Below are 8,162 nucleotides of genomic sequence, written 5' to 3'. Positions count from 1 at the left end.
AATGCTAATATTGTGCTATGCTAATAATACAATATATTGTATGTGCATACAGCTGCTCTGAGTCCCCTTCGGGGTGAGAAGGGCGGGATATAAATGTAATAAATAAATGTAGTAAATGAATAAATAAATAATTTTAGACTTAGGCTCACCCAAAGTCTGAAATGACTTGAAGGCACACAACAACAACAACAATCCTAATTCACTTGACTATCTCATTGGCCTGAAGCAGGCCCACACTTCCCATTGAAATCCTGATAGGTTTATGTTGGTTACAATTGTTTTCATTTTTAAATATTGTATTGTACTTTCATTGTTGTTGTTGTTTTGCACTACAAATAAGACATGTGCAGTGTGCATAGGAATTTGTTCGGGTTTTTTTTTCCAAATGATAATTCGGCCCCTCCACACTCTGAAGGATTGTGGACCTGCCCTTTGCTTTAAAAGTTTGAGGACCCCTGATCTAGGCGCTCCATGCAGTCACATGACCTTACAGGTGTCTACGGACAATGCCGGCTCTTCAGCTTAGAAACTGAGAGGAGCACCAGAGTCGGACACGACTACCGTAGATTTAATGTCAGGGGAAAATCTTTTACCTTTACATATATTTCTCTGTCACACACATGACTACTTGTCCCAATCCTTTCGGCTGAGGGACCCTCACCATGCGCGTCCTCTTCTCACACCTCAAATCTCCTTCAAAAATCTCCCGCCTCGCCCGACGGGGACGAAGCCACGCCCCCTCTCGGCCTTGGCCCCGCCCACACCTGCCAGGCATTCCAGCTTCCCAACCGTCGTTCCGAGCCTCGCGCCGGCTCCACCTCCTCGACCCCCTCCAATCAGAAGACCCGGGCTGTAAACAGCACAGCCGGGCGAGGCGAAGTTGGGCGAGACGGCGGGGGAACGCTCTCGCGACCCGCCCTCGCGGGCGAGGCGGCCAATCAGAGCTCCGAGGGGCGTGGCTTGTGTCCATGGGGACCGGGGCTGGGCTGGGCTCAGTCAGGGAAGGTCTCTGCTCGCCCCCATTGTTCGAGCGGAGCGAGAGGCGAGCAGGGCGGTGGCGACGGAGCCGGCAGGTGGGTGCGAAGCGGGGGCTGGAAGGAGGGTCTCCACAGGGAGGGGGGAGACAGCCCCCTCGAAGGAGGGGGTTGTGGGGTTTTTCGAGGAGGCTTTCCTATGGAGAAGGCGTGAGGGAACAAATAGCTTCATGAGGGGAGCTCATTCCCTCTTTCAGGAAGTGGCCAAGACTGTCCCAGAGCAACAAAGTAACACCTAGGGACCGGAAACTGCCGCTCAATGCATTTAGGCCAGGCATGGGCAAACTTGGGCCCTCCAGGTGTTTGGGACTTCAACTCCCACAATTCCTAACAGCCGGTAGGCTGTTAGGAATTGTGGGAGTTGAAGTCCCAAACACCTGGAGGGCCCAAGTTTGCCCATGCCTGATTTAGGGTAAAGGTATCCGGGCTACGTATAGCCCCATAACCCCAAACTCTTTTCTCCTTGCTATGCCTCAGGATATGGAGACCCTAATACAATAGGAATTTCTCTTGGGGGCGAATTGGGCGTGGTGGGAGAAGGAAAGGAAAGAATTCAACTATCAACGGGAAGTGGGTTAATGTTAGGGAAATCTCCAAAATAGTATTTAGTATTGAAAATACAAGGTTAGGATACTTAGCTGAGCGGTTAGCTCACAGTAAGCAGGAGGTGTGTTGTGGCTGTAAAATAATTTTTGAGCCAAGGAGGCAAAGATGCAGAGTTCAGTCTTTAAAGTTTCAGAAGGTTTGGTTAAAGCAGTGGTTCTCAACCTTCCTAATGTCGTGACCCCTTAATACAGTTCCTCATGTTGTGGTGACCCAGGACCCCAACCATAAAATTATTTTCGTTGCTACTTCATAACTGTCATTTTGCTACTGTCATGAATCGTCATTTAAATATCTTATATGTACGATGTATTTTCATTCACTGGACCAAATTTGGCACAAATACCCAATACACCCAAATATGAATACTGGTGGGGTGGGGAGGGGATTGATTTTGTAGTTGCTGGGATTTATAGTTCAACTACAATCAAAGAGCATTCAGAACTCCACCAACGATGGAATTGTACCAAACTTGGCACACAGAACTCCCATGACCGACAGAAAATACTGGAAGGGTTTGGTGGGCAATGACCTTGAGTTTTGGAGTTGTAGATCACCTACATCCAGAGAGGACTGAAAAAATTATGGATCTGGACCAAACTTGGTATGACTACTCGATATGTCCAAATGTGAACAATGGTGGAGTTTGGGGAAAATAGACCTTGACATCTGGGAGTTATAGTTGTTGGGATTTATAGTTCACCTACAATCAAAGAGCATTTCGAACTCCACCATCGATGGAATTGAACCAAACCCGGCACACAGAACTTCTATGACCAACAGAAAATACTGTAAGGGTTTGGTGGGCACTGACCTTGGGTTTTGGAGTTGTAGTTGATCTACTTCCAGCCTTCTCTGCCAAAGGGGTTCCTAGGACCATATGTGTTTTCTGAAGGTCTTTGGCGACCCCTCTGACACCCCTCTGACACCCCTCTCACAATCCCCCCAGGATTGTGTCCCTCTCCCCAGATTGAGAAACGCTGATTTAAAGTGTTGTCGAAGGCTTATACTTATAACATTGTATTGATACATGTGTATTGTTGTTTATATGCAGCACTTGGAGTACAGTACTTCTGTGAGCTGCTCCGAGTCCCTTCAGGGAGATGTGGTCTCTTTCCAGCTCTATGATTCTGTGATTTCTTGATAAAAAAGATTGGGTCTAAGCTGCTCTCTTAATTCCATTACTTTTTTGGTTTTTATTTTTATTAAAATAAGCATACAATGTAAATGTTTGATGCATACAGTAATATTGGGACTTCTATTATATTTTCAAGCTGCTGAGTGTTTGTTAACATTTCTAACATACAGTAGAGTCTCACTTATCCAAGCTAAACGGGCCGGCAGAAGCTTGGATAAGCGAATATCTTGGATAATAAGGAGAGATGAAGGAAAAGCCTATTAAACATTAAAATAGGTTATGATTTTACAAATTAAGCACCAAAACATCATGTTATACAACAAATTTGACAGAAATAGTAGTTCAATACGCAGTAATGTTATGTTGTAATTACTGTATTTATGAATTTAGCACCAAAATATCATGATATATTGAAAACATTGACTACAAAAATGGCTTGGATAATCCAGAAGCTTGGATAAGCGAGGCTTGGATAAGTGAGACTCTACTGTATTTATATTTAAGGACTCTCTGGCATCTGTTTGAGTAAGACAGATAAGAGAGTCAGAGATTCTAAGTTAATATCAGTTTCCTCTTTGCCTGTAGTCTTGTAGGATCCTCTGTGGGTATTTCTACAACCAGCTTAACATTACTTTATTGTTGAGTTGCTGGATCACCAGCTGCCATTCTTTAACATCTTATATGATATAAATCCTTTTGGTTTTTGGACCATAATTACATCAAACCATATTTTCGCAGTCTGAAAACCTATTGTTCTTAGTTCTCACGCAACTGTTTGTATAGAATCGATTGGGTCTAAGCTTCTCTCTAACTCCATTACTTCTAAGGTTCAAACAAAAGGAAAAAATATCTAAATACTACATTTTCTCAATCACACAGAGTGTAGAGAGGTCTGAACAAAAGGGTGGAAAGAGTAGTGTGACCGTGAGGTCTTAAAAGGAAAGGACATGCATCCTAAAGAAATGCCATTTTACCTCATAAATTAGGATGGGAGGGGGGAAAACAGTGAGATTAAAAAACAGATATATCAACAGACATTCAGGAGTGGGGGTGGGGGAGAAATTCTCTCAGCCTAGTGCTATGTAGTTGCTTATTGAGGACTGCAGACTTGAGCAATGTGTGGTTGAAGTCCAAGAGTAGTCAATAGGTCTGGGGGAAGTGAAGGGGCATTTCCTACAGGAAAAAATTGGAAATCCCCCATTGGCTTAAAGGGCTAATAGCTCCTTGCCCTTTAACCCAAGGTCTCAAGACCTTGCAGTTTGGGGGGTTTCCTTTGTCAGGGTCAATTGGGATGATGAACAGAAGGGTCTGCATTCAAGGGGGTCTGAAGGAGGCTATAGGGAGGGGCAAGGGTTTATTAAGATGGTAGGAAGGGAGCAGCAGCAATGATTAGCATGGTAAAGATTTGCCCTTGGCAAATAGGGGACAAGGTGCCCAAAAGGGAGCAGAAGGGCAAAAACAGTGAGACAGAAAGCAGGAAATTGGACAAGACCTTGAAACTGAAGCCTTTTGGTTTTAGACTGGGGTTAAGTGGGTTCTTGAAGTGCAGAGAAATAAGCTCCTAGAGAGGATCTCTTATTCCAGCTGGAGGCATGTAGTAGCAGCAAGAGATGAGGAGGAAGTATGCCAGGCAAATAATTGTTGCGGGGGAAAGTATATAAGGGCAAACCCGAATAGATCATAGGTGAGATCAATAAGTGGGAAAGGGATGGGGGCTCATATTTCATTAAATGAGAGTATCCTGATTTATTGAGAGGAGGGAACAGAAGAAGGAGACAGATGTTGGTTGGACGGCAACTTCAGTATCCAGATTTTTGGTTTGGTGCTGTTCTGGTTTCTGTCAGAAGGTTTCTGCCCTTGCAATTGACATACTTTGTGACCCCAGAATAATGTGGAATAGTATTATTTAGCCAAGAAGATTATAGGTCAGGGGAAGCCCAGATCCTGTAAAAACAGAGATTCTGGTTTACCAATTCTAGGGAAAGACAACTTCAGTCTTGAATCTGAAGGAAAAGAGGGATATAGGCATCTCTTCCTTACCTTGTGGCTTTCTGTATTTTTCAGTAGGCTGAAAGATATAACTAATATACTTCATCCCTCTTCCATCTGTGACAATTGAATAACACTCTCCCGTCTCCCAACATTTACAGAAGAAAGTATTGTATTTGAGCCCTGCCTTTGTCCATTGTAAAAAGTGTGTTTGGCGCTAAATGTCTCTTTTGTGACTTGAAAAATCCTTTGTGAATATTAAAAAATATTTCTGAAGTCTGGCTCTCGTGTTTCAACATGGAGTTTTTGCATTTTGGAATTTCATAATCTAGTTTGTCTCTTGCAGACACACCCTTTGATCTATGTTAAACCAGAGGCAAATTATTCATCATACTTCAGCCATTTTAATAGACCTACATTAAAGAAAGAGGCAAGGTACATCTCAACTTTTTAAAATGCAAACAATTGAAAGAGTTTTGATTATTGCCATGGAGATTTCAGGCATCTTTTGGGGAGCTGGATTTATTTTTGTGTTTTCTATGGAAACACTTGTAGAAGTTTAGCCAAAAAAGCTCTGTTTTTCTTCATATACTTTTTTGTTTCTTGGCTCAACATAACCAATGGGGTTATAGGACACAAAGTACTGGTAGTTACCCTGTTACTGGTGAGGATATGTAGCCATGCTAGGAATGTGTGTGTGTGTCTTTCTCATACAAAAGATTTTCCATTTCATCAAATATCAGTGTACAATAAAAAAACCTTTGTCTTTCAGTATAACAAAATATAACTGGTAGCCACTTCTAGAAAGTTTTTGTTTGCCAAAAATATGTGTCCTTTGAAGAGTCTCTTAAAATCTCTCTAAATATGTTCTAATCAGAATAGTTAATTGCAGAGCACAAAATGTTTCTGCATTAATGTGAATATAAATAGCTAGTCAAGGACTAGAAGGATGAGCTCTGTTTTACAATTGTAACAGGATTCCCCTGGCTGGAACACATCTCAAGAGACATCTTGTGGGGCAGCCTGTTGTTGAAAGGGGAAACTATACTAAGAAAGACGCTTAAAATAAATGAACATTCAAAACTGCTAGAATCAGATGCTGCCAAAAGCTGGGAAGACAGTTAAAAGAGACATGAAATGGTCAGTGATCTTCAAATTGCATTAGTCGTTGTAACTTGATACTGAGTTGATACCTGGATTATCTGAAAAGTTCTGCAATATTTGTTTTATCCAGCTCTTGGAATTTTTTTTCTGGCAATCTGATTCTGTTGGGTATTGCTGCTGTTCAATTATCCTGTACTTCTTTCTCTCAAACAAGAAGGGCAAAACATTTGTCTCTTTGTAAAGAAAGAGCTTTCCTATAGATGCACATTGCTATTGGTTACAGAAGGAGGTGTAGCCTTCCTCAAATCTGATTATTCCCATGCTAACCCATTTTTGGATGCTTTTTTTTTTTTTAAAAGTTTCCCTAGCTAATGGAATGATGGATCACAGCACATTCAGCTTGGCATATGCATCTATTGCTTGTGTTATTGCTTGAAGCATAAGTGTCTTGACATGTTTGCCTTCTGACGCAGCTCTATTATTACACCTTAAGAGACTCAGAATGCCAGGCATTTTGCTTCTTTGTGTATTGAGTGAGTCATATGGGAATCTTGATGTGTTTCGCAAGAACGAGAGGTGTTTTGGGAAAGGGAAACTGGAAATCAAGAAGCCATTGACTGTATATGTTTTTTATGTCTGTCCTGTGTCTTTAGTTCCACCCTCTTAGCCCTTGGAAATTGTATTACATAATGGAAACACACACTTTGTGTGTATAAAAGCAAGAAATGCACTTTTGTGATTAGAGAAAAGGAAGTGGGCACTTTAGACTTAAGATTTCATCTTGGTGGTTCTGTGGTAGGACTTCTGTATGACCTTGAAATAACCAGCCCTATTTAACAATGTAGTCAAGGATATTTGCATACTGTTTGCAGATGTGCAAAGACTAGGAACTGTGCAATAGAAAAGGATCTTATGTTCTATGTGAAAAAATGGAAATGTTATATCTCCAAGAAATGTTGGCTAGTTGGCGGATTTGTCTCGAGTTTTTCCTTTTTATGTTTGCAAATTTTGTAGGTCTTTCCTGGTGGCACAGCTGAGCTGCTGAACTTGTTGACCGAAAGGTCAGCAATTTGAATCTGGGGAGTGGGATGAGCTCTTCCTGTTAGCCCCAGCTTCTGCCAATCTAGCAGTTCAAAAACATGCAAATGTGAGTAGATCAATAGGTACTGCTCCAGCAGGAAAATAACAGCACTCCATACAGTCATGCTGGCCACATGACCTTGAAGGTGTCTATGGACAACACCGGCTCTTTGGCTTAGAAATGGAGATGAGCACCAACCCCCAGAGTCGGACATGAATAGACTTAATGTCAGGGGTAAATTTTTACCTTTACCTAGGTACTCTTAGAATCTTTGTTGCTTTGGTGAGGCTAAGACCCCTTCTATACTGTCTTTATATTCTAGGGTCTGATCCCAGATTATCTGCTTTGAACTAGATTACATGAGTCTCTACTGCCATATAATCTGGAATAAGCAGATAATCTTGGATCAGATCCTGGGATATGATTGTGTAGAAGGGGCCTACGATATACACAGCTGAGGTAATTGGAAATCTGAAGTTGTTGCTGTCCTATGAATATCCGATGTAGGACTCAGGATTTAGATCTCTCACCTTTGTTTTCGGGTTATTCTTTAGAGAAATCATGGTCTCAGTAGTGTAATCCATTGTTTAGAGTGTTTGTCCTTATGTGGCCCATACTGGCCAAGATCCTACATTGCTTCCTTCATAAAAAATCAGAGGATTGGAGTAGCATCTGCAGACTGATGGCCTCTTCAACTGAGATTCACTACGAAATATCTAAACACTCTTTTGATCGTCTGCATTCTTCATTAGCCAGACAATGGCCATTCAGAACAACTTGCTGCATAATGGTGAACCCTGAAGAAGTTTTGGTTGACGGGGAGAGTGGATGAGAATTAGAATCTCTACAATGACCAAAACAAGGACATGCAGACATAAAAAGGTAAAAGTAAAGGTTTCCCCTGATGTTAAGTCCAGTCATGTCTGACTCTGGGGGTTGGTGCTCATCTCCATTTCTAAGCCGAAGAGCCGGCATTGTCCATAGACACCTCCAAGGTCATGTGGCCAGCATGACTGCATGGAGTGCCGTTACCTTCCCGCCGGAGCGATACCTGTTGATCTACTCACATTGGCATGTTTTCGAACTGCTAGGTTGGCAGTTCACCTTAACACTTGCGTATGATTTTGTTTGGTTTGTATAGTATGGTTTTAAGTATTATTCATTGTTTGTTTAATAATTTATTTTATTTTAACTTGAGGTGTTTTATGTTAAA

General features: G+C 41.9%; 1 protein-coding gene across 4 annotated transcripts in view; it reads left to right on the top strand.

Annotated features, from left to right (window-relative positions):
- The first annotated feature begins 916 nt into the window (after nt 1-916).
- jup (junction plakoglobin) overlaps nt 917-8,162 on the top strand; it is a 77,642-nt gene continuing 70,396 nt past the window's right edge. For 3 of the 4 annotated variants that reach the window (XM_062983886.1, XM_062983885.1, XM_062983883.1), the window contains exon 1: nt 917-1,073. The gene's annotated coding sequence lies outside the window, so the exon portion shown is untranslated. The remainder of the gene's footprint in view (nt 1,074-8,162) is intronic. The other variant, XM_062983884.1, reaches the window with a different exon arrangement.

The sequence above is a fragment of the Anolis carolinensis genome, chromosome 6, assembly GCF_035594765.1.
Source record: "Anolis carolinensis isolate JA03-04 chromosome 6, rAnoCar3.1.pri, whole genome shotgun sequence".
Taxonomy (NCBI): Eukaryota; Metazoa; Chordata; class Lepidosauria; order Squamata; family Dactyloidae; genus Anolis; species Anolis carolinensis.
This window is presented reverse-complemented; position numbering and strand designations above follow the sequence as displayed.